This window comes from Tursiops truncatus, chromosome 18 (assembly GCF_011762595.2).
Source record: "Tursiops truncatus isolate mTurTru1 chromosome 18, mTurTru1.mat.Y, whole genome shotgun sequence".
Taxonomy (NCBI): Eukaryota; Metazoa; Chordata; class Mammalia; order Artiodactyla; family Delphinidae; genus Tursiops; species Tursiops truncatus.
The window spans coordinates 10043236-10067565 of NC_047051.1; the positions used below are offsets into that span (position 1 = coordinate 10043236).

Here is a 24330-nt window from a genome sequence, read left to right on the forward strand (position 1 = left end):
ATATTTGTTGAAGGGATAAATGGGCAAAGATTAAATGACGGGACCCAGTTGAAAGGGTATTATCATTGAAAGTTATCATTGCTATGAAACTATTTAGTATGGTATTAATTATGCAGTGGTGACAAATTTGGGTGTGCAAAAATGTAATCATTTTTCTCCAACTCAACATTGACATTGAGCTCCTCATTCCCCTTGGAGATTTAATCTCAGCCAATTCATGGTAGACTCAGTCAAATTATGGCTTTCTTAGTCAATTCAGAGGCTTATTTTTCCCCCCAGTCAGTTCAGGATTCCTCCTCTGAGACTGCCTCTCAATTGGGGGGAAGTTCCATTACCTCAAGGCATGGAGAAGACACTACACTTGGGACGTTCTCTGCCTAGGCTGGCACCTGGCAAATGTGTCATTCTACCTGTTTCCTGGGGTCTGTGACTGTCCCAGTGTGGTGTCTGCTGAGGCATTGGGGTTCCCATTGGTCTCCAGTGACTGTGCTGCCTTCAGCCACTGGGATGTGATGAGTGTGCATGCTCTCTTTTAGTGACACACCCCTCCTTGTCTCTCTGGGAGGCACAGGCAAAATTGTGCTCTGTGGAGCTTTCTCAGGTGCCTTCATATAGACTCCTCATGCCACCATCTCTACCCACTGTCACCTTGCCATGGTGATACAGGGACCCCTTTAAGGCTTACCTCTTGTGTAGTCTCTAGTGGAAGTGGGGCACTGGTCTCCTCTATGCTCAGATCCCCAAATCTATCTGGAATTCTTTGCCCCTCACCCCCTCCCAAGAGTTTTGGCCCTGGTTGATGATGGTTAGAGGGCAGACTCTCTTTTCAGAGACCTACACCATCTAACTCTATGGCTTTCCTCTCATATCTTCTAACACTTCTCTCTTCCTTATAAATTGTAATCCCTTCCAAACTACTTTGGCTAATTTCACATGCTTTCAAGTTTATTGTTCATGACATAAATGAAATGCCACAAATACATCATGATTTTGATACTCAGAAGTCAGACTTTTTTTTTTTTTTTTTTTTTGCGGTACGCGGGCCTCTCACTGTTGTGGCCTCTCCCGTTGCGGAGCACAGGCTCCGGACGCGCAGGCTCAGTGACCATGGCTCACGGGCCCAGCCGCTCTGCGGCATGTGGGATCTTCCCAGACTGGGGCACGAACCTGTGTCCCCTGCATCGGCAGGCGGACTCTCAACCACTGCGCCACCAGGGAAGCCCTAGAAGTCAGACTTTTGAGACTCAAAAATGACTTTAAATAAAATAACTTTTTGCTTTGTCTTTGCTGCAAGTTTCAAAAGTCTGCTTTAAAACTCGGAAGCTGAGGATGAACTATTTTCATCTGCCCTCTCATCCTTTCCCTGAGACAAAGCCTACATGCCTAAAGGAGAGGGTCATGGAGCAAAATAAGAATTTTGAGGAAAAAAAATAGATGGGTTAATAACAAATTAACCCAATATATAATAAGGACAATTGATAATCACTCTAATGCTCCAAAATAATAGAATAGTAAAATAATGTTATAATGGAAAACTATAAAATCATTGAATATTTAGAAGTATTTTTAATAACACAAAAATCTTTATGTATTAACGAGTGAAGAGATGGGTATATAAAAGTGTGTACAAAGATCACAACATTATAAAAATACTCGGAGAGCATAGTCATGAGGAAAAGAAGCATAATTGTAGCATAATTTTGGGTAGTAGGACTATGCATAATTCCTATTTTTTACATTTTCTAATATTTCCCTCTAAGGAATGTGAATTATGTTTATAATCACAACATTATATATTATATATATATAAATATACATGTATGTATTTACAGTTTGATATAAATAATAAAATTTCCTATAGACAGGCCAGGCAAACAGCATCCCTTATATAACGAGGGCTAAATAAGACTATATCTGTCTTTAGATATATTTTTGTACTCTATCTGTACATATATTTTTTGGATGAGGGAAAAGAGCCAGTGGGGAAAGCTGAAGTAGCCAGGTTCCCCACAAGAAAATCAGGGGAACAACAATGTGGAGGAGGAGGACGGAAGTGCATGACTGCTTGCAGTTGGGGTGGGGGCTGCCATCAGACACTTGCTCAAATGCAGACAGATTTTGCTGTCTGCTACCACACAAACACATTTTAAGATGTATTCTACATTATAGACCTCAAAATATTTGAATTAGGTATTGTATTTCTCCTTAACTGTCCCCCTCTCCAAACTAGACATTTCCAGGTGCTGCACATTTTCGTCCTGTGACTTGGTCTTCAGAGTCCTTGTTCTGCTGGTTGCTTGTCTCTAGATGTGCGTATCCTTATCACTCAGCTTCTTAAAGTGACACTTGACTCCATATGTGGTCCAGGCAGCTCTGAGGATAGAGAAACTCCTTGTTCTTTCCCTCTAGGCTAAAGCAAGGAGAGAAGAAAGAAAAACGAGATGTGTTGTTTCTGTCTGTGGCATGATTCCCCGTCAAGATTTTCCTAAAGTCAGGGGGAGGTTACTTTGGCAACAACAATTTTATGGGCCTTTAAATAACCTCCTCCTGGGAGACCCCTGGTGGTGCAGTGGTTAAGAATCTGCCTGCCAATGCAGGAGACACAGGTTCGAGCCCTGGTCTGGGAAGATCCCATGTGCCACAGAGCAACTAAGCCTGTACACCACAACTACTGAGCCTGCACACTAGAGCCCACGAGCCACAACTACTGAGCCCGTGTACCTAGAGCCCGTGCTCCACAAGAAAAGAAGCCACCACAATGAGAAGCCCGTGCACCACAACGAGGAGTAGCCTCCACTTGCCATAACTAGGGAAAGCCTGTGGGCAGCAATGAAGACCCAGTGTAGCCAGAAATAAATAACTTTTAAAAATAAAAATTAAAACAAAAAACAACCTCCTCCTGCTTAGTGATATTTCATTTTCATAAAATAAGCAAGCCCTGCAGTGACTTGTTAAAGTAGCCGAAACTCTTCTTTTCTCTCTCATTATTTAAGAAACATATTCAAACAAATCATATAATATTTAAAAACATGTTGCCGAGATTGGTTCAAGATGGCAGAGTAGAAGGACGTGTGCTCACTCCCTCTTGTGAGAGCACTGGAATCACAACTAACTGCTGAACAGTCATCGAAAGGGAGACACTGGAACTCACCAAAAAAGAAACCCCACGTCCAAAGAAAAAGGAGGAGCTGCAATGAGACGGTAGGAGGGGCGCAATCACAATAAAATCAAATCCCATAACAGCTGGGTGGGTGACTCACAAACTGGAAAACAATTATACAACAGAAGTCCACCCACTGGAGTGAAGGTTCTGAGCCCCACGTCAGGCTTCCCAACCTGGGGGTCCAGCAACGGGAGGAGGAATTCCCAGAGAATCAGACTTTGAAAGCTAGCACAATTTGATTGCACGACTTTGACAGGACTGGGGGAAACAGAGACTCCAATCTTGGAGGGCACACACAAAGTAGTGTGCACATCAGGACTCAGGGGGAAGGAACAGTGACCCCACAGGAGACTGAACCAGACCTACCTGCTAGTGTTGGAGGGTCTCCTGCAGAGGCGAGGGGTGGCTGTGGCTCACCACGGGGACAGGGACACTGACAGCAGAAGTTCTGGGCAGTACTTCTTGGCATGAGCCCTCCCAGAGTCTGCCATTAGCCCCACCAAAGAGCCTGTAGGCTCCAGTACTGGGTCACCTCAGGCCAAACAACCAACATGAGGGAACTGAGCCCCACCCATCAGGAGACAAGCAGATTAGTTTTACTGAGCTTTGCCCACGAGAGCAACAGCCAGCTCTACCCACCACCAGTCCCTCCCATCAGGAAGCCCCTTAGATAGCCTCATCTACCAGAGGGCAGACTTCAGAAGCAAGAAGAACTACAGTTTTGCAGCCTGTGGAATGAAAACCACATTCACAGAAAGAAAGACAAAATGAAAAGGCAGAGAACTGTGTACCAGATGAAGGAACAAGATAAAACCCCAGAAAATCAAATAAATGAAGTGGAGATAGGCAAACTTCCAGAAACAGAATTCAGAATAATGATAGTGAAGATGATCCAGGACCTCGGAAAGAGAATGGAGGCAAAGATGAGAAGATGCAAGAAGTGTTTAACAAAGACCTAGAAGAATTAAAGAACAAACAAACAGAAATGAACAATACAATAACTGAAATGCAAACTACACTAGAAGGAATCAATAAGAGAATAACTGAGGCAGAAGAACAGATAAGTGACCTGGAAGACAGAATGGTGGAAATCACTGCTGCAGAACAGAAAAAAGAATGAAAAGAAATGAGGACAGCCTAAGAGACCTCTGGGACAACATTAAATGCACCAACATTCTCATTATAGGGGTCCCAGAAGGAAAAGAGAGAGAAAGGACCTGAGAAAATATTTGAAGAGATTATAGTCGAAAACTTCCCTAACATGGGAAAGGAAATAGCCACCGAAGTCCAGGAAGCACAGAGAGTCCCAGGAAGGATAAACCCAAGGAGAAACACTCTGAGATACATAGTAATCAAACTGACAAAAATTAAAGACAAATTATTAAAAGCAACAAGGGAAAAAAGACAATATATAAGGGAACTCCCATAAGGTTAACAGCTGATTTCTCAGCAGAAACTCTACAAGCCAGAAGGGAGTGGCACCATATACTTAAAGTGATTAAAGGGAAGAACCTACAACCAAGATTACTCTACCTGGCAAGGATCTCATTCAGATTTGCCAGAGAAATCAAAAGAATTACAAACAAGCAAAAGCTAAAAGAATTAAGCTGCACAAAACCAGCTCTACAACAAATGTTAAAGGAACATCATTAAGTGGGAAACACAGGAGAAGAAAAGGACCTACAAAAAGAAACCCAAAACGATTAAGAAAATGGTAATAGGAGCATACATATCGATAATTACCTTAAATGTGAATGGATTAAATGCTGCAATCAAAAGACACAGGCTGGCTGAATATATGTTCAGCCAGCCTGTATACATGTTGTCTACAAAAGACCCATTTCAGACCTAGGGACACATACAGACTGAAAGTGAGGGGATAGAAAAATATATTCCATGCAAATGGAAATCAAAAGAAAACTGTAGTAGCAATACTCATATCAGATAAAATAGACTTTAAAATAAAGAATGTTAGAAGAAACAAGGAAGGACACTACATAATGATCAGGAGTCAAGGAGTCAATCCAAGAAAATGATATAACAATTATACATATATATGCACCCACCATAGGAGCACCTGTATACTAAGGCAAATGCTAACAGTTTTAAAAAAGGAAATTGAGAGTAACACAATAATAGTGGGGGACTTTAACACCTCACTTACACCAATGGACAGATCATCCAGACAGAAAATTAATAAGGAAACACAAGTTTTAAATGACACAATAGACCAGATAGATTTAATTGATATTTATAGGACATTCCATCCGAAAACAGCAGATTACACTTTCTTCTCAAGTGCACACAGAACATTCTCCAGGATAGATCACATCTTGGGTCACAAATCAAGCCTCAGTAAATTTAAGAAAATTGAAATCATATCAAGTATCTTTTCTGACCACAACACAATGAGATTAGAAATTAATTACAGGGAAAAAATGTAAAAAATACAAACACATGGAGGCTAAACAATACTTTACTAAATAACCAAGAGATCACAGAAGAAATAAAAGAGGAAAGAAAAAGATACCTAGAGACAAATGACAATGAAAACACGATGATCTGAAACCTATGGGATACAGCAAAAGCAGTTCTAAGAGGGAAGTTTATAGCAATACAATCCTACCTCAAGAAACAAGAAAAACGCCTCAACCTCCTCCAAAAAGTTGCAGAGGAAGGAACACTCCCAAGTTCATTCTACGAAGCCACCATCACCCTGATACCAAAACCAGACAGAGGTACTACAAAAAAAAAAATTACAGATCAATATCACTGATGAATACAGATGCAAAAATCCTCAACAAAATACTAGCAAACAGAATCCAACAACACATTAAAAGGATCATACACTATGATCAAGTGGGACGTATCCCAGGGATGCAAAGATTCTTCAATACATGCAAATCAATCAATGTGATACACCATATTAACAAACTGAAGAATAAAAACCATATGATCATCTCAGTAGTTGCAGGGAAAGCTTTTGACAAAATTCAACACCTATTTATGATAAAAACTCTCCAGAAAGTGGGCACAGAGGGAACCTACCTCAACATAATAAAGGCCATATATGAAAACCCACAGCAAACATCATTCTCAAGGGTGAAAAACTGAAAGCATTTCCTATAAGATCAGGAGCAAGACAAGGATGTCCACTCTTGCCACTGTTATTCAACATAGTTTTGGAAGTCCTAACCACAGCAATCAGAGAAGAAAAGGAAATACAAGGAATACTAATTGGAAAAGAAGAAGTAAAACTGTCATTGTTTGCAGATGACATGACGAATCCTAAAGATGCCACCAGAAAACTGCTAGATCTAATCAGTGAACTCAGTAAAGTTGCAGGATACAGAATTAATGCACAGAAATTTCTTGCATTCCTATACATTAACAATGTATAGATCAGAAAGAGAAATTAAGGAAATAATCCCATTCACCACTGCAACAAAAAGAATAAAATATCTAGGAATAAGCCTACCTAAGGAGGTAAAAGACCTGTACTCAGAAGACTATAAGACACTGATGAAAGAAATCAAAGATGACACAAACAGATGGAGAGATATACCATGTTCTGGGATTGGATGAATCAACATTGTGAAAATGACTATACTACCCAAAGCAATCTACAGATTCAGTGCAATCCCTATCAAATTACCAATGGCATTTTTTATAGAAGTAGAACAAAAAATCTTAAAATTTGTATGGAGACACCAAAGATCCCGAATAGCCAAAGCAATCTTGAGGGGAAAAAACAGAGCTGGAGGAGTCAGACCCCCTGACTTCACACTATACTACAAAGCTACAGTAATCAAGACAATATGATACTGGCACAAAAACAGAAATATAGATCAATGGAGCAGAATAGAAAGCCCAGAAATAAACCCACACATCTATGGTCAACTAATCTATGACAAAGGAGGCAAGGATATACAATGGAGAAAAGACAGTCTCTTCAATAAGTGGTGCTGGGAAAACTGGACAGCTGCATATAAAAGAATGAAATTAGAGCACTCCCTAACACCATACACAAAAATAAACTCCAATTTGATTAAAGACCTAAATGTAAGATCGGACACTATAAAACTCTTAGAGGAAAACATAAGAAGAATACTCTTTGACATAAATCACAGCAAGATCTTTTTTGACCCACCTCCTAGAGAAATGGAAATAAAAACAAAAATAAACAAATGGGACCTAATGAAACTTCAAAGCTTTTGCACATCAAAGGAAACCATAAAGAAGATGAAAAGACAACCCTCAGAATGGGAGAAAAATATTTGCAAATGAATCAACTCACAAAGGATTAATCTCCAAAATATATAAACAGCTCATGTAGCTCAATATCAAAAAAACAAACAACCCAGTCCAAAAATGGGCAGAAGACCTAAACAGACATTTCTCCAAAGAAGACATACAGATGGCCATGAGGCACATGAAAAGCTGCTCAACATCACTAATTATTAGAAAAATGCAAATGAAAGTACAATGAGGTATCATCTCACACAGGTTAGAATGGGCATCATCAAAAAATCTACAAACAATAAATGCTGGAGAGGGTGTGGAGAAAAGGGAACCCTTTTACACTGTTGGTGGGAATGTAAATTGATACAGCCTCTAGGGAAAACAGTATGGAGGTTCCTTAAAAAACTAAAAGTAGAATTACCATATGACACAGCAATCCCACTACTGGGCATATACCCAGAGAAAACCATAATTCAAAAAAGACACATGCACCCACAGTGTTCACTGCAGCACTATTTGCAATAACCAGGTCATGGAAGCAACCTAAATGCCCATCGACAGATAAATGGATAAAGAAGATGTGGTACATATATACAAGGGAATATTGCTGAGCCATAAAAAGGAACGAAATTGGGTCATTTGTAGAGATGTGGATGGACCTAGCGACTGTCATACAGAGTGAAGTAAGTCAGAAAGAGGAAAACAAATATCGTATATTAATGCATATATGTGGAATCTAGAAAAATGGTACAGATGAACCAGTATGCAAGGCAGAAATAGAGACACAGATGTGGAGAACAAACGTATGGACACCAGGTGGGGGGGGAAGTGGGGGTGTTGGAGGGGGTGGTGGTGGGATGAATTGGGAGACTGGAATTGACATATATACACTAATATGTATAAAACAGATAACTAATAAGAACCTGCTGTATAGAAAATAAATAAGTAAAAATTTAGAAAAAATAACATGTTGCCCCATAAGTGAAATATAGCAGTTAATGGCTGTCTGTTAATTTCAAGATTTGTTTGAGTAGTGATAATAAGCTTAATTTTAATGTGGCATTGAATTAATAATATCAGTAAAGTGATCTCTTTTTTAACCAGCATGCTAATTGTTGCTGATTGCAGGATGGCTTTACAAAGGGAAGAATTATGACATTTCATGTTTGAAATAACATGTAGAATCACTGCAGTTCTTTGCTGTGGATGCAATTCATTCTGTAAGGACAAACACAACTCCCCTTCGAAGCTCCAAAAATGATTTTTCACTTAAGTCTCTTGCCAGCTCCAACTGTGCCACACAAAAGTACTGCAACCAGTTACAGCTGGTGACCTTTACAGTAAAAGTAACCCAGAAAAGGTAAGAAATTGTTTTTATGAGTAGTAGAAATGCCTATTCTGGAGGCTGTATAAAACACTAACTTTTACTTTAGGTGTAGAAAAGTGCCTGCAAGAATATGCCTCTTGCTATTTTATGTGTTATAATATGAAAAGGTACTCCACAGGGTTACTGGAAAAGTGCTATCAAACAGTGTTATTGATTTATTTAGTTCTACACATCTAACCTTTGGACATTTTAAGATGAAGTGCTTGTCCTTTCAATTAATCAAAAATGTTGTTCCCTTCCAGTTAGCTAGGTCTCTCGTGTCTCCATTCAGTCAGCATTTTCCCCCAGTTCTTTGGCTGATTTCCATTACTGAAGAATTAGGTCTGGTAATTAAATCCGATCTCAATCTCAGCAAAATTTTTTCAGGCCGTTTATTTAGGTTCTATGCAAAATGGAATCCCTTAGGGACAGAGAATTAATATGTTGTGAAGTGTAATTGCAGTGAAATATATTGAACAGTTATTTTTGTAGCTTCAATGTCTTCATGCAAAGTTTTCCATTTGTAGCTCCCATCCTTTATAATTAGATGTGTTCATATATTTTCTGCGGGCTTTCTACATAAACTGCTTTTCTCAATGATTTTGTATAAATCAGTATGTTTCCCACTGATTCATATATACACATACACATATATCAAAACATTCTAAAAATGAGACACAAGTATAAAAAGGTTAAAAATAAACATAAATATATAATACTTATAGCTATGCATTATATATTTATATTTTTTTAACATTCTATATCTTGATATATATCTATTTTATTTTTCTTTTTGTTGTTTGCAAGCTTTTTTTTTAAACATCTTTATTGGAGTATAATTGCTTTACAATGGTGTGTTAGTTGCTGCTTTATAACAAAGTGAATCAGCCATATGTATACATATATCCCCATATCTCTTCCCTCTTGTGCCTTCCTCCCTCCCACCCTCCCTATCCCACCCCTCTAGGTGGTCACAAACACTGAGCTGACCTCCCTGTGCTATGTGGATGCTTCCCACTAGCTATCTATTTTATGTTTGGTACTGTATATATGTCCATGCCACTCTCTCACTTCGTCCCAGCTTACCCTTCCCCCTCCCCATATCCTCAAGTCCATTCTCTAGTAGGTCTGTGTCTTTATTCCCATCTTGCCCCTAGGTTCTTCATGAATTTTTTTTTTTTAAGATTCCATATATATGTGTTAGCATATGGTATTTGTTTTTCTCTTTCTGACTTACTTCACTCTGTATGACAGACTCTAGGTCCATCCACCTCACTACAAATAACTCAGTTTCATTTGTTTTTCTGGCTGAGTAATATTCCATTCTATATATGTGCCACATCTTTTTTATCAGTTCATCTGTTGATGGACACTTAGGTTTACTCCATGTCCTGGCTATTGTAAATAGAGCTGCAGTGAACATTGTGGTACATGACTCTTTTTGAATTATGGTTTTCTCAGGGTATATGCCCAGTAGTGGGATTGCTGGGTCATATGGTAGTTCTATTTTTAGTTTTTTAAGGAACCTGCATACTGTTTTCCATAGTGGCTGTATCAATTTACGTTCCCACCAGCAGTGCAAGAGGGTTCCCTTTTCTCCACACCCTCTCCAGTGTTTATTGTTTGTAGATTTTTTGATGATGGCCATTCTGACTGGTGTGAGATGATACCTCATTGTGTTTTGATTTGCATTTCTCTAATGATTAATGATGTTGAGCATTCTTTCATGTGTTTGTTGGCAATCTGTATATCTTTGGAGAAATGTCTATTTAGGTGTTCTTCCCATTTTTTGATTAGGTTGTTTGTTTTTTTGATATGGAGCTGAATGAGCTGCTTGTAAATTTTGGAGGTTAATCCTATGTCAGTTGCTTCATTTGCAAGTATTTTCTCCCATTCTCAGGGTTGTCTTTTGGTCTTGTTTATGGTTTCCTTTGATGTGCAAAAGCTTTGAAGTTTCATTAGGTCCCATTTGTTTATTTTTGTTTTTATTTCCATTTCTCTAGGAGGTGGGTCAAAAAGGATCTTGCTGTGATTTATGTCATAGAGTGTTCTGCCTATGTTTTCCTCTAAGAGTTTGATAGTGTCTGGCCTTACATTTAGGTCTTTAATCCATTTTGAGCTTATTTTTGTGTATGGTGTTAGGGAGTGATCTAATCTCATACTTTTACATGTACCTGTCCAGTTTTCCCAGCACCACTTATTGAAGAGGCTGTCCTTTCTCCACTGTACATTCCTGCCTCCTTTATCAAAGATAAGGTGACCATACATGTGTGGGTTTATCTCTCGGCTTTCTATCCTGTTCCATTGATCTGTCTTTCTGTTTTTGTGCCAGTACCACACTGTCTTCATTACTGTAGCTTTGTAGTAGAGTCTGAAGTCAGGGAGCCTGATTCCTCCAGCTCCATTTTTCGTCCTCAAGATTGCTTTGGCTATTCGGAGTCTTTTGTGTTTCCATACAAATTGTGAATCTTTTTGTTGTAGTTCTGTGAAAAATACCAGTGGTAGTTTGATAGGGATTGCATTGAATCTGTAGATTGCTTTGGTAGTATAGTCATTTTCACAATGTTGATTCATCCAATCCCAGAACATGGTATATTTCCCCATCTATTTGTATTATCTTTAATTTCTTTCATCAGTGTCTTATAATTTTCTGCATATACAGGTCTTTTGTCTCCTTAGGTAGGTTTATTCCTAGATGTTTTATTCTTTTTGTTGCAGTGGTAAATGGGAGTGTTTTCTTGAGTTCACTTTCAGTTTTTTTATCATTAGTGTATAGGAATGCCAGAGATTTCTGTGCATTAATTTTGTATCCTGCTACTTTACTAAATTCATTGATTAGCTCTAGTAGTTTTCTCTTAGCATCTTTTGGATTCTCTATGTATAGTATCATGTCATCTGCAAACAGTGACATCTTTACTTCTTCTTTTCCAATTTGGATTCCTTTTATTTCTTTTTCTTCTCTGATTGCTGTGGCTAAAACTTCCAAAACTATGTTGAATAAAAATGGTGAGAGTGGGCAATCTTATCTTGTTCCTGATCTTAGAGGAAATGGTTTCAGATTTTCACCATTGAGGATGATCTTGGTTGTGGGTTTGTCATATATGGCCTTTATTATGTTGAGTAAAGTTCCCTCTATGCTTACTTTCTGGAGGGTTTTTATCATAAATCGGTGTTGAATTTTGTCAAAAGCTTTCTCTGCATCTATTGAGACGATCATATGGTTTTTCTCCTTCAGTTTGTTAATATGGTTTATCACATTGACTGATTTGAGTATATTGAAGAATCCTTGCATTCCTGGGATAAACCCCACTTGATTATGGTTATGATCATTTTAATGTGGTGTTGGATTATGTTTGCTAGTATTTTGTTGAGGATTTTTGCATCTATGTTCATCAGTGATATTGGCCTGTAGTTTTCTTTCTTTGTGACATCTTTGTCTGCTTTTGGTATCAGGGTGATGGTGGCCTCGTAGAATGAGTTTGGCAGTGTTCCTCCGTCTGCTGTATTTTGGAATAGTTTGAGAAGGATAGGTGTTATCTCTTCTCTAAATGTTTGATAGAATTTGCCTGTGAAGCCATCTGGTCCTGGGCTTTTGTTTGTTGGAAGATTTTTAATCACAGTTTCAATTTCAGTGCTTGTGATTGTGGTCTGTTCATATTTTCTACTTCTTCCTGCTTCAGTCTCAGAAAGTTGTGCATTTCTAAGAATTTGTCCATTTCTTCCAGGTTGTCCATTTTATTGGCATATAGTTGCTTGTAGTAATCTCTCATGATCCTTTGTATTTCTGCAGTGTCAGTTGTTACTTCTCCTTTTTCATTTCTAATTGTATTGATTTGAGTCTTCTCCCTTTTTTTCTTGATGTGTCTGGCTAATGATTTATCAATTTTGTTTATCTTTTCAAAGAACCATCTTTTAGTTTTATTGATCTTTGCTATCGTTTCCTTCATTTCTTTTTCATTTATTTCTGATCTGATCTTTATGATTTCTTTCCTTCTGCTAACTTTGGGGTTTTTTTGTTCTTCTTTCTCTAATTGCTTTAGGTGCAAGATAAGGTTCTTTATTTGAGATGTTACCTGTTTCATAAGGTAGGATTGTATTGCTGTATACTTCCCTCTTAGAACTGCTTTTGCTTCATCACATAGATTTTGGGTTGTCGTGTCTCCATTTTAATTTGTTTCTAGGTATTTTTTGATTTCCTCTTTGATTTCTTCAGGGATCATTTCGTTACTAAGTAGTGTATTGTTTAGCCTCCATGTGTTTGTATTTTTTACAGATCTTTTCCTGTAATTGATATCTAGTCTCATAGCGTTGTGGTCGGAAAAGATACTTGATACAATTTCAATTTTCTTAAATTTACCAAGGCTTGATTTGTGACCCAAGATATGATCCAACCTGGAAAATGATCCATAAGCACTTGGGAAGAATGTGTATTCTGTTTTTTTCGGATGGAATGTCCTATAAAGATTAATTAAGTCCATCTTGTTTAATGTATCATTTAAAGCTTGTGTTTCCTTATTTATTTTCATTTTGGATGATTGGTCCATTGGTGAAAGTGGAGTGTTAAAGTCTCCTCCTATGATTGTGTTACTGTCCATTTCCCCTTTTATGGCTGTTAGTATTTGCCTTATGTATTGAGGTGCTCCTATGTTGGGTGTATAAATATTTACAATTGTTATATCTTGTTCTTGGATTGGTCCCTTGATCATTATTTAGTGTCCTTCTTTGTGTCTTGTAGTAGTTTTTATTTTAAAGTCTATTTTGTCTGATATGAGAATTGCTACTCCAGCTTTCTTTTGATTTCCATTTGCATGGAATATCTTTTTCCATCCCCTAACTTTCAGTCTGTATCTGTCCCTAGGTCTGAGGTGGGTCTCTTGTAGACAGCATACATACGGGTCTTGTTTTTGTATCCATTCAGCCAGTCTATGTCTTTTGGTTGGAGCATTTAATCCATTTACATTTAAGGTAATTATCTATTTGTATGTTCCTATTCCCATTTTCTTAATTGTTTTGGGTTTGTTATTGTAGGTCTTTACCTTCTCTTGTGTTTCCTGCCTAGAGAAGTTCCTTTAGGATTGCTTGTAAAGCTGGTTTGGTGGTGCTGAACTCTCTCAGCTTTTGCTTGTCTGTAAAGGTTTTAATTTCTCTGTCAAATCTGAATGAGATCCTTGCTGGGTAGAGTAAACTTAGTTGTAGGTTTTTCTCCTTCATCACTTTAAATATGTCCTGCCACTCCCTCTGGTTTGCAGAGTTTCTGCTGAAAGATCAGCTGTTAACCTTATAGGGATTCCCTTGTGTGTTATTTGTTGTTTTTCCCTTGCTGCTTTTAATATTTTTTGTTTGTAGTTAATTTTTTTTAACATCTTTATTGGGGTATAATTGCTTTACAATGGTGTGTTAGTTTCTGCTTTATAACAAAGTGAATCAGTTATACATATACATATGTTCCCATATCTCTTCCCTCTTGCGTCTCCCTCCCTCCCACCCTCCCTATCCCACCCCTGTAGTTAATTTTTGATAGTTTGATTAATATGTGTCTTGGCCTGTTTCTCCTTGGATTTATCCTGTATGGGACTCTCTGTGCTTCCTGGACTTGATTAACTCTTTCCTTTCCCATATTAGGGAAGTTTTCAACTACAATCTCTTCAAATATTTTCTCAGTCCCTTTCTTTTTCTCTTCTTCTTCTGGGACCCCTATAATTCAAATGTTGGTGCGTTGAATGTTGTCCCAGGGTCTCTGAGACTGTCCTCAATTCTTTTCATTCTTTTTTCTTTATGCTGCTCTGCAGTAGTTATTTCCACTATTTTATCTTCCAGGTCACTTATCCTTTCTTCTGCCTCAGTTATTCTGCTATTGATCCTTTCTAGAGAATTTTTAATTTCATTTATTGTGTTGCTCATCAGTGTTTGCTCTTTAGTTCTTCTAGGTCCTTGTTTAATGGTTCTCATATTTTCTCCATTCTATTTCCAAGATTTTGGATCATCTTTAGTATCATTATTCTGAATTCTTTTTCAGGTAGACTGCCTATTTCCTCTTCATTTGTTAGTTCTCATGGGTTTTTGCCTTGCTCCTTCATCTGCTGTGTGTTTTTCTGTCTTTTCATTTTGCTTAACTTACTGTGTTTGGGGTCTCCTTCTTGCAGGCTGCAAGTTCGTAGTTCCTGTTGTTTTTGGTGTCTGTCCCCAGTGGCTAAGGTTTGTTCAGTGGGTTGTGTAGGCTTCCTGGTGGAGGGGACTACTGCCTGTGTTCTGGTGGATGAGGCTGGATCTTGTCTTTCTGGTGGGTAGGTCCACTTCTGATGGTGTGTTTTGGGGTGTCTGTGGATTTATTATGATTTTAGGCAGCCTCTTGGCTAATGGATGGGGTTGTATTCCTGTCTTGCTAGTTGTTTGGCATAGGGTGTCCAGCACTATAGCTTGCTGGTCGTTGAGTGGAGCTGGGTCTTGGTGTTGAGATGGAGATCTCTGGGAGATTTTCACCATTTGATATTACATGGGGCTGGGAGGTCTCTTGTGGACCAGTGTCCTGAACTTGGCTCTCCCACCTGGGAGGCACAGCCCTGACACCTGGCTGGAGCACCAAGAGGCTTTCATCCACACGGCTCAGAATAAAAAGGGAGAAAAAAAAAGAAAGGGAGAAGATAAAATAAAATAAAGTTATTTAAATAATTTAAAAAATGTTTTGAAAGTAATTAAAAAAAAGAAAGAAGGAAAAAAAGAAGAGAGCAACCCAAACAAAAAACAAACCCACCAATGATAACAAGTGCCAAAAACTATACTAAAAATAAACAACAAACAAAACTGGACAGACAGAACCCTAGGACAAAAGGTAAAAGCAAAGCTATACCGACAAAATCACACACAGAAACATACACATACACACTCAGAAAAAGAGAAAAAGGGAAAAATATATATATATCGTCCACCTCCTCAATTTGGGATGATTCATTGTCTATTCAGGTATTCCATAGTTGCAGGGTACATCAATCTGATTGTGGAGATTTAATCCGCTGCTCCTGAGGCTGCTGGGAGAGATTTCCCTTTCTCTTCTTTATTTGCACAGCTCCTGGGATTCAGCTTTGGATTTGGTCCCACCTCTGCGTGTAGGTCACCTGAGCGTATCTGTTCTTCGCTCAGACAGGACGGGGTTAAAGGAGAAGCTGAATCTGGGGCTCTGGCTCACTCAGGGCGGGGGGGAGGGCCGGGTACGGGTGCAGGGCGAGCCTGCGGCGGCAGAGGCCAGCGTGACGTTGCACCAGCTCGAGACGTGCTGTGCGTTTTCCCAGGGAAGTTATCCCTGGGTCACAGGACCCTGGCAGTGGCGGGTTGCACAGGCTCCTGGGAAGGGAGGTGCGGATAGTGACCTGTGCTTGCACACATGATTCTTGGTGGCTACAGCAGCAGCAGCAGCCTTAGCGTCTCATGCCCGTCTGGGGCCCACGCTGATAGCCGTGGCTCGTGCCCGTCTCTGGAGCTCCTTTAAGCGGCGCTCTGAATACCCTCGCCTTGCGCACCAGGAAACAAAAGGCAAGAAAAAGTCTCTTGCCTCTTTGGCAGCTCCAGACTTTTTCCTGGATTCCTTCCCGGCTAGCTGGGGAGCACTAGCCCCCTTCAGGCTGTGTCCACACAGCCAACCCCAGTCTTCTCCCTGGGATCTGACCTCTGAAGCCCGAGCCTCAGCTCCCAGCCCCCGCCCGCCCCGGCGGGTGAGCAGACAAGCCTCTCGGCCTAGTGAGTGCTGGTGAGTGCCGGTCGGCACCGATCCTCTGTGCGGGAATGTCTCCGCTTTGCCCTCCGCACCCCTGTGGCTGCCCTCTCCTCCGTGGCTCCAAAGCTTCCTCCTTCCACCACCCACAGTCTCCGCCCCCGAAGGGGCTTCCTAGTGTGTGGAAACCTTTCCTCCTTCACAGCTCTCTGTGAGGTGCAGGTCCTGTCCCCATTCTTTTGCCTCTGTTTTTTCTTTTTTCTTTTGCCCTACCCAGGTACGTGAGGAGTTTCTTGCCTTTTGGGAGGTCTGAGGTCTTCTGCCAGCGTTCAGTAGGTGTTCTGTAGGAGTTGTTCCACGTGTAGATGTATTTCTGATGTATTTGTGCGGGGAAAGGTGATCTCCACGTCCTACTCTTCAGCCATCTTGAAGCTCCACCTGATGTATATCTATCTTGATGTACATATTTTGATACATATCTTCTATAGTTGTGTCTTAAATTTCTGAGTAGTTTGATCAGATCTCTTCTTGCAACTGGCAATTTAATGTCCTGAAATTAGATAGGGAGTAAGAAAATTAGCATCCAAAAATATAATGAGGGTTGCTCTTTTGAAGTCACCTCTAAGGTCATCTTATTTAGTTCATTCCTCAGGTTCACAGCTGTACAATTTCATCATAGAATGGAATTTACAAATTGCTTCCCAATGCTGTTGGTTTCTATTATTTATAATAAATTCTTACATGAATTTTTCAGGAAAGATTGCAAAAATGACTTACTAGAGGTCCTTAAGGATAGTGTTTCCCACAGAGAACTTTGGTTTATTTTATTTGTCAGTTAGTTGGTTTTAATTTTGTGTCTAGGAATATTTAGAATGATATTCCTTCCAATCACAAACTCCTTTTTACTGATAGATTATTTTTTGTCATAGTATTTATAACCACATTGCTATGGGCTGATTGTTTGTGTCCCCCCCCCCAAATTCATATGTTGAAATCTAATCCCCCATGTGATAGTATTTTGGAGGTGGGTCCTTTGGAAGGCGATTAGATCATGAGGGTAGAGCACTGAGGAATGGGATTAGTGTCCTTTTAAAAGAGACCTCAGAGAGCTCCCTTGCCCCTTCTTGAATGTGAAGACACAGTGAGAAGACTGTCATCTATGAACGAGGAAGCGAGTATATCACCAGATATTGAGTCTGTTGGTGCCTTGATCTGGGACTTCACAGCCTACAGAATATGAGGAATAAATTTCTGTTTTTCACAAGCCACATAAGCTACGGTATTTTGTTATACTATCCAAAAGGACTAAGACATACATTGATGTTCTATGACTGAAAAAATTTTATGTATACATAACACACATATGCAGATCTGAATCTCAAACAAAGAATCAGGTGGTTAAAAATAACTATATTTTTTTGTAACTGAGTTTAGTTTCTGTTCAGAGTTCCTACTCTGCTAGGTAGTATGTGTTAATATCTTCCATCAATTTAGCACCCGTTTTCTCCCCAACCCAGGCTGTGTTTGTGGGAAGAGAGAGGGGGTTGGGAGAAGGCAGAGAGGCTTTGTGATATTCAGGCACTGAGAAGGGCTGTATGCTGTGTGAACCACTCTGGCATCAGCTGAGACACTCTCGTTCCTGTTGGTCTTGGGTCATTGCACCCAGGCAGTTGCTGTGTCTTCCTTGTTCCAACCATGAGAGCTTTCTCAGTCATCCCCTGTTTCATGCTGTTTGCTGCTTTGGTGCAATGACATAATTCTTTTGTTTGACACTGAATGTGCACCCAGGTCCTCTGTGAGACCAGCTAAGGCTCTTGTTTTAGATTTCCCACGCCACTGCTATGTCTTCTGTGTTCTCCCATGTATGCTGAGGTTGGGAACACTGGGATCTTGCCAATTTTCAGGGCTCAGCTGGGCACAGTGTACAGATTTCCTTTGCTCTATGTTTTCCAAACGTATATGTCAAGGTTTTTGTAGTTTTCTCCTCTCCTCATCCCTGTAGCTGTCTAAGCCCCGGTTACCCTCTCCAGGACATCATAAGCATCTAATTGTTGAGTTCTCTCCCTCTGTTCTTTTTTTTTTTTTTTTTTTCATTAATACATCCTTTAGTTCTTGGGTTTTTTACTTAGTCCAGCTGAAAGGGGAGGATTGGTAGTTACAAGGTGGAGGGAATAACGTGACCAGAGATGATGAAGTGAATTCGAGAAGGGTGAATATCAGAAATAGCAGGCACTTGAGATTCCCCTTGAGAATGTGGGTAGGGGTCAAGGGGTCAACTAGAGATCTGTGTAGAGAGTGATGGAGCTGCGAAAAGACAGTGGATCACTGAGAGCCTGCAGTTTAAAACTTCATTTTTTTCCTCAAGGCAATGGGAAGCCTTTGAGAAGCAGAAAATGATTTAATCAAAGAAATGGGATAGATTCTAGAGAATTTATAGAGAAACGTGGAAGGAACTGGCATAGACGGGATATGTGAATGTGGGAGAACAACTCAGATATGATTCCAAGAACCCAGCCTAGGTGATGTGAGCTTTTTTTGTAGGAAGAAATGAGAGTTCAGTCTTTGAGCTATTCTTTTTCCGTGGCAACTTTGAGATGTCTGGCATGCAGTTGGAAATGTGGGATTGGAGTTCAGAAGAGAGATAAAACCTAGGCATGTGGCTATAGATGGAAACAAAAACATCAAAAATTGATTAGAGTTGAAACTGTGGAAAGAGAAGAGAGAAAGACATAGAGAAGATAAAAGTTCATCTTGGAATGGTAAAAAATGGTTAGAAACCGAGGAAGAGAAGCAAAATTAGAATGAAATGACATAGAAACGTAGAAGAAGAAGGATTTCCAAAATAGAGAGTGATTACTGGCATCAAATGTTACGGGAGAATTTTCCAGGAATATGGTGGTTTTACTGTCCAGAGTAATCCTCTCAATTCAGAACACCTGAAAATTCTGTAAAAATATGCAAAACTATTTCTATAGGCATCACTAACTTCAGGAAGTAATGGAAACTTATTTCATAGTACCTTTCCTCAAGGGAGTTGCCTTTAGGAAGCAGTTCTTCCCTTTGCGCTCACCCCCTCTTGGGATGTCTCTAGGCCTAGAACCAGAGTGTGTGCTGTGAGTGTGGATGGTGGAGGAGAGGGGACTTGGGAAATTACAAAGGCAAACCTAGGAGGAGAAGGTGATGTAAGAAAAGAATTACAAATCTTTGCTAGTTCATATCACCAAAATCTGCAGGGAAATAAATTCTGAGGAAGCTCTATCAAGGATGGGAGAGCATAATTACAGATCAGACTGAATTTATCAATGCAAGCCCACACTTCAGAGATTCTGTATCCTGTGTGCTGGACCAAATGGCTGGAAATAGTTCTAAATGTTAACTTGGCTGGTTGAATGAAAATGGTTTCACAGAGGTCTAGAGTAGATAAACTTGATCTAGGAGAAAATACTCGATCTAATGTAGCCTGCGTCTACCAAAGACAGAAGTGTTTGAGTGGATTAAATAAGTGTGACTCCCGTAACGCTGCCCTCCAAGAGATCTCAGAAGAAACTGTCTTCACCGAGGCCTTGAGTAATAAATACATCGACAAGGTGAGTACCTTTGAGAAGTGGTTCAGGGGTTCTTTTCTGTAGGCTGAGATGACAATGGGAGGTTCTACAGGGGTTATGGTCTCATAAACTCAGTGGGGATGGGAAGCGCCTAGATGCCCAAGCCAAGTAATGACATTTAACCAGCAGAAGCAAAGTGATGTCGTTACCTTCATGGGCAGCTGGGATAATAGTCAGTTGGAAGAATGTGACCCATACAGATTTTAGAGATGAATAATTGATCATGGGATTCCTAATTGGAAGCTGTCTATGGTCCTTCTTGATGTATTTAAATAAAAAACAAAAATATCTCTAGGTGTGGTGAAGGGGGCCTGACTTGAGCTTTTACCATAGATAGCTGTAGCTCCTTACCCAATTCCCAGCCCTGAGCCACATCACAGACCTGGATGGAGCCCCTTGCATGAAGGCAGGTCTGGGGCCCCTCAGAAAGAACATGCCAAAGAGTTACAAGTGTGTGCCCTTTACAACCAGTACTTTACATACTAATTGTCCTTTAAGGGATTATAGCTATTTACCATGGTAAATGGGCCCAGATATTCCAGGGAAGATTTCACAATGGTTCTAACTCAGGTGGCCCAAGTTCTACTGAGGTGTACGAGGAATAATGGGGATTTTTTAAAAGCCAGATAATATTTAGAGTTTTGACCCAGGTCTACCTCACAGTAGGTACAGTAGGTTTCTGAACATGGTTATTTACCTAGTTCCTGTAAGTTTAGATGTATATATGTATGTATATAAATGTATGTAAAGATAAATACATGTATTATATACAGTAAGAATAGGTATCCTGAGTAACTGGCAGGGTAACTAATCTTCATTAGTTTCCTGACTTGTGAACTGATGTAAGGACGATTATGGTAGGAAAGGCCAACTGGAAGTTAAGCTACAGTAAAAGAAACAAAACAATGGTTGGTACCCATGGAATTAACTGGATTTATATCTTTATCATTAGAAGCGGTTAGCTTTATGGAATGGTACAGTGGACTATGCAGTACTCAATTTTACTGCCAATACCGTGTGTAGTTGGATACTGTCTTACAAAATTCAGAATCCACTCTGAACTGTTAACTGAAATACGGTGTTCTTTTTCTTACAGCCAGAGTGTGAATGTCGAGGGATAATGAACTGGAAGTGGGGTGGATCCTGTACCTGGTATAGCTAATAACCCACTTATAAAACTTGCTTTCTGTCCCTGTGACTCTGGATTCTGTTTGTTTAGTTATGTTAGTGCCCCAGGGACAAATGCTTCTTCCAGAGGACATACAATAGTTGAATTGGAAGCTAAGCTTGACCATTTTAGACGACTCATACTTCTGAGAGAACAGCGGAAAAGGAGGGTTATGGTGATAACTGGGATGATGGATTCTGACTCTCCAGAAGAAATGAGGTTTCATTTACTCAAAAGAGAAAGAGATGAGTTTTGATAATTCCTTTGGCAGCACCTATTATCACTGCATTGAGCAGTAAGTTAGTATAAAAGTGCAGCAGACCCTTCTGGGCTAACTCACAAGGGCTGAGATCCCCCAGGTGGGAAAGAAGGTTTGTGTTGTCCATGTGGCTAAAGACCCCATACTAGTTACAATGCTGGCTGAAGAAGAAGGTAAAGCAAACTGTGCAACAGAGGGGAGAACAAGTAACTATCAACTACATCCCATGACTAGTATTTCCTTCCTTGCCATGTCATATATAAATTTATATATTCTAACCAATTTTGTTTTTCTTTCTTACCTTTTTACCAAACCATTTTTAAATAAGTTTTGTTGCTTAATTTTACATTTCAGATCATATGACTGCAGAACATTAAGCAGGCATTTAAGAGAAATGGAGGAAAAAAAAGAACATGACTCTGAGATCTTAGATTTGGAACTAAAGGCAGTAATTGGCAAGGGTGAGGGTTGCCTTCCTTTGTTGGGAGTGGCTGAAGATGTCTTGATTATTTGAGGAGCACTGCATTAGTACATGAGGCAGGAGTATTTTCCAGTGAAGAGTATATGCAGATATCAGATAGGAAGAGTACTGGGTTGTGCTAGACATCTGCTGTTGTTTGGCTACCCAGTGTCCAAACATGCTTCCGTTTGTGGGAAATCCTCTAGAGTGTGAACCTTGGTGGAAGTAAGGCATCACCTGTTATAAAATCTGAAATGGCTAGGCATTGCTCCCTGGCCCCTGGTGCTGGGGTATGACTTCACCTGGGCTCCAGCATTCCAGTGTTCCTGGGAGAATGACAAAAATTACAGAGCCAATGAAAAACACTCCTTGGTGCTAGTTTGGTAATGATGGGGAGCTCAGCAAGGGCAGTGGTTAGTGTCAGAATTCTAGGGGCAACAACATGAAGTGTTTGGTGGTGGCAACACTGAATTGTTATAGGTGGTGGTAAGCAGTGGTGGCCTCCTGGCGCCATGCAGTTCATTCTACAGTGATCCTGTCCATTTTCTCAGCCTGACCTCTCTAGCCTTCCTGTTGATTGAGTTAGCAACACAATATCCCTTCAATAAATGCCTTTCTGCTTCATAAAGTTAGTGATATTTGGTCTCTCTTGCTTGCTACCAAAAGCCTTGACCTTTACAAGACTGATTCATGCATAACATTTGATGTCTATCTAGGGACAGTGAGCACAAAATATTAAGGGTTACATGAAAAACACTGCAGATCTTAAATTTTTTATATGATGTTGTTTTCTTTACTCACCTACTTTTTCACGTAACAAAGTAAAAAGTAGAAAAAATGTAGAATAACTCCCACTAATGGAAAATTAAACCCTTTTGAGGGAGATAAATTCTTATCTATAAAGAAGAATATTGTTGAATTTCACTTGTGTTTAGGGCCAGCACAATTCTGCCTTTGTGCCTCCAGTGTGGGTTAGTTGCCCTTTTCTTCATCTAGTTCCACTGCTGGATGGAGCTGACCTGCAGGTGCAGGAGAAGGTGAAGTGAGTGCTTCGATCCTGCAGGTAAAGTGGGGAGAGAGAAAAGGACTTCCTTATTGTCTGGCCTTCAGGAGGAGTATTGCACAGATCAGACCTTTCCACACTGTGAAGGTTCATCGTCTCCTAGCATATCTCTTATATCTTAATATGCTAAAATAATTGCTGTCACCTTTTTAATGTCACCTTTTAGAAGGCTTCCATTTTATTATTCACACTTTCAGATTTCTCAAAATGGTCATTATAAAAATCCCACCCTGTATAAATCTGAGAGAAAAGAGTATACCTCTTTCTCATTCTTATGTTTGCTGGCTTCACAAAGGGAAGGAGTAATCCTTTGTCAAGCTGACGAAATACAGTGAACACTCTCATGTCAGAATTGCTAAGTACCTGGAATCTGGTTCTTAAATGTATACTCAGAATATTTTGGCTTCTATTTTGATTTTGGTGAAAATGTCCTCACAGCATCTGGCAGGCTGAAAGCAATTAACAGCTCAATTTCAGACAAAAATTCCTTTGCCCAGGGCTAGTGAGGGTTAAAGCATTGCCCGGCTGTTCTCCTCAGTCCACTTCAAGCACCAGGTGCCTGGGTGGGCTTATGTATTCTGAAGAAAATGAAACACACATAAAACAGTGAGATTCATTTAATCCATTTGATCTTTTGTGTATTGAGAACGGGGAGTGGTGCAAAGAGTGATCTATTTTGTTGGAAAATCCAAGTCACACAACATCTCAAAGATGGCAAAATAAGAAAGACATCATGTTTCTAAATTTAAAATGTTGTGCAACAGCTACCTGGAGCAAAAGCAGAAAGGTTTTGAAGGCCAAATAATGACTTTTAGTTGCTGGAAGGCATCCATGTTCAACAGTCTGTCAGGAAGAGACAGGTGGGGCTGGCTCACTGCCTGGGGTGAGGGCTGGTACAGGGCTTTTATTAAAATTACTGCACAGGAGCAGAGATGACAAACACTCAGTGGGTGTAGTAGAACCGCCAGGCCATATGTTTGGCCAGAACTAAAAGTCTCCTTCTCCAAAATAAACCTACCTAAGGCAGGCACCATCTTTTTAAAAAAATTTTGGGTACCAGGCAAATACATTCCATGATTTAGAAATACAATTTATATGCTGCTGTGTCTTCAGTGCCAATGTCTGGGCTTTATGATCTGGCTGTACAGTCACTTGAGGTATGTTATAGCAGGGAGAATGTAAACTGAATTTTAGATCTCATCTGAGGACGAGGAGGATGTTAATTTAAGTGGCTCTGCATGCTTAGCATCATGTCCATCATAGACTCTCAGAGCTAGATAGTTCTGAAGAGTTAACCAG

General features: G+C 39.9%; 1 long non-coding RNA gene across 1 annotated transcript in view; it reads left to right on the forward strand.

Moving 5' to 3' along the window:
• Positions 1-24330, forward strand: part of LOC141277022 (uncharacterized) — a 45949-nt gene that overhangs the window by 5594 nt on the left and 16025 nt on the right. The gene's annotated exons all lie outside the window — the stretch shown is intronic.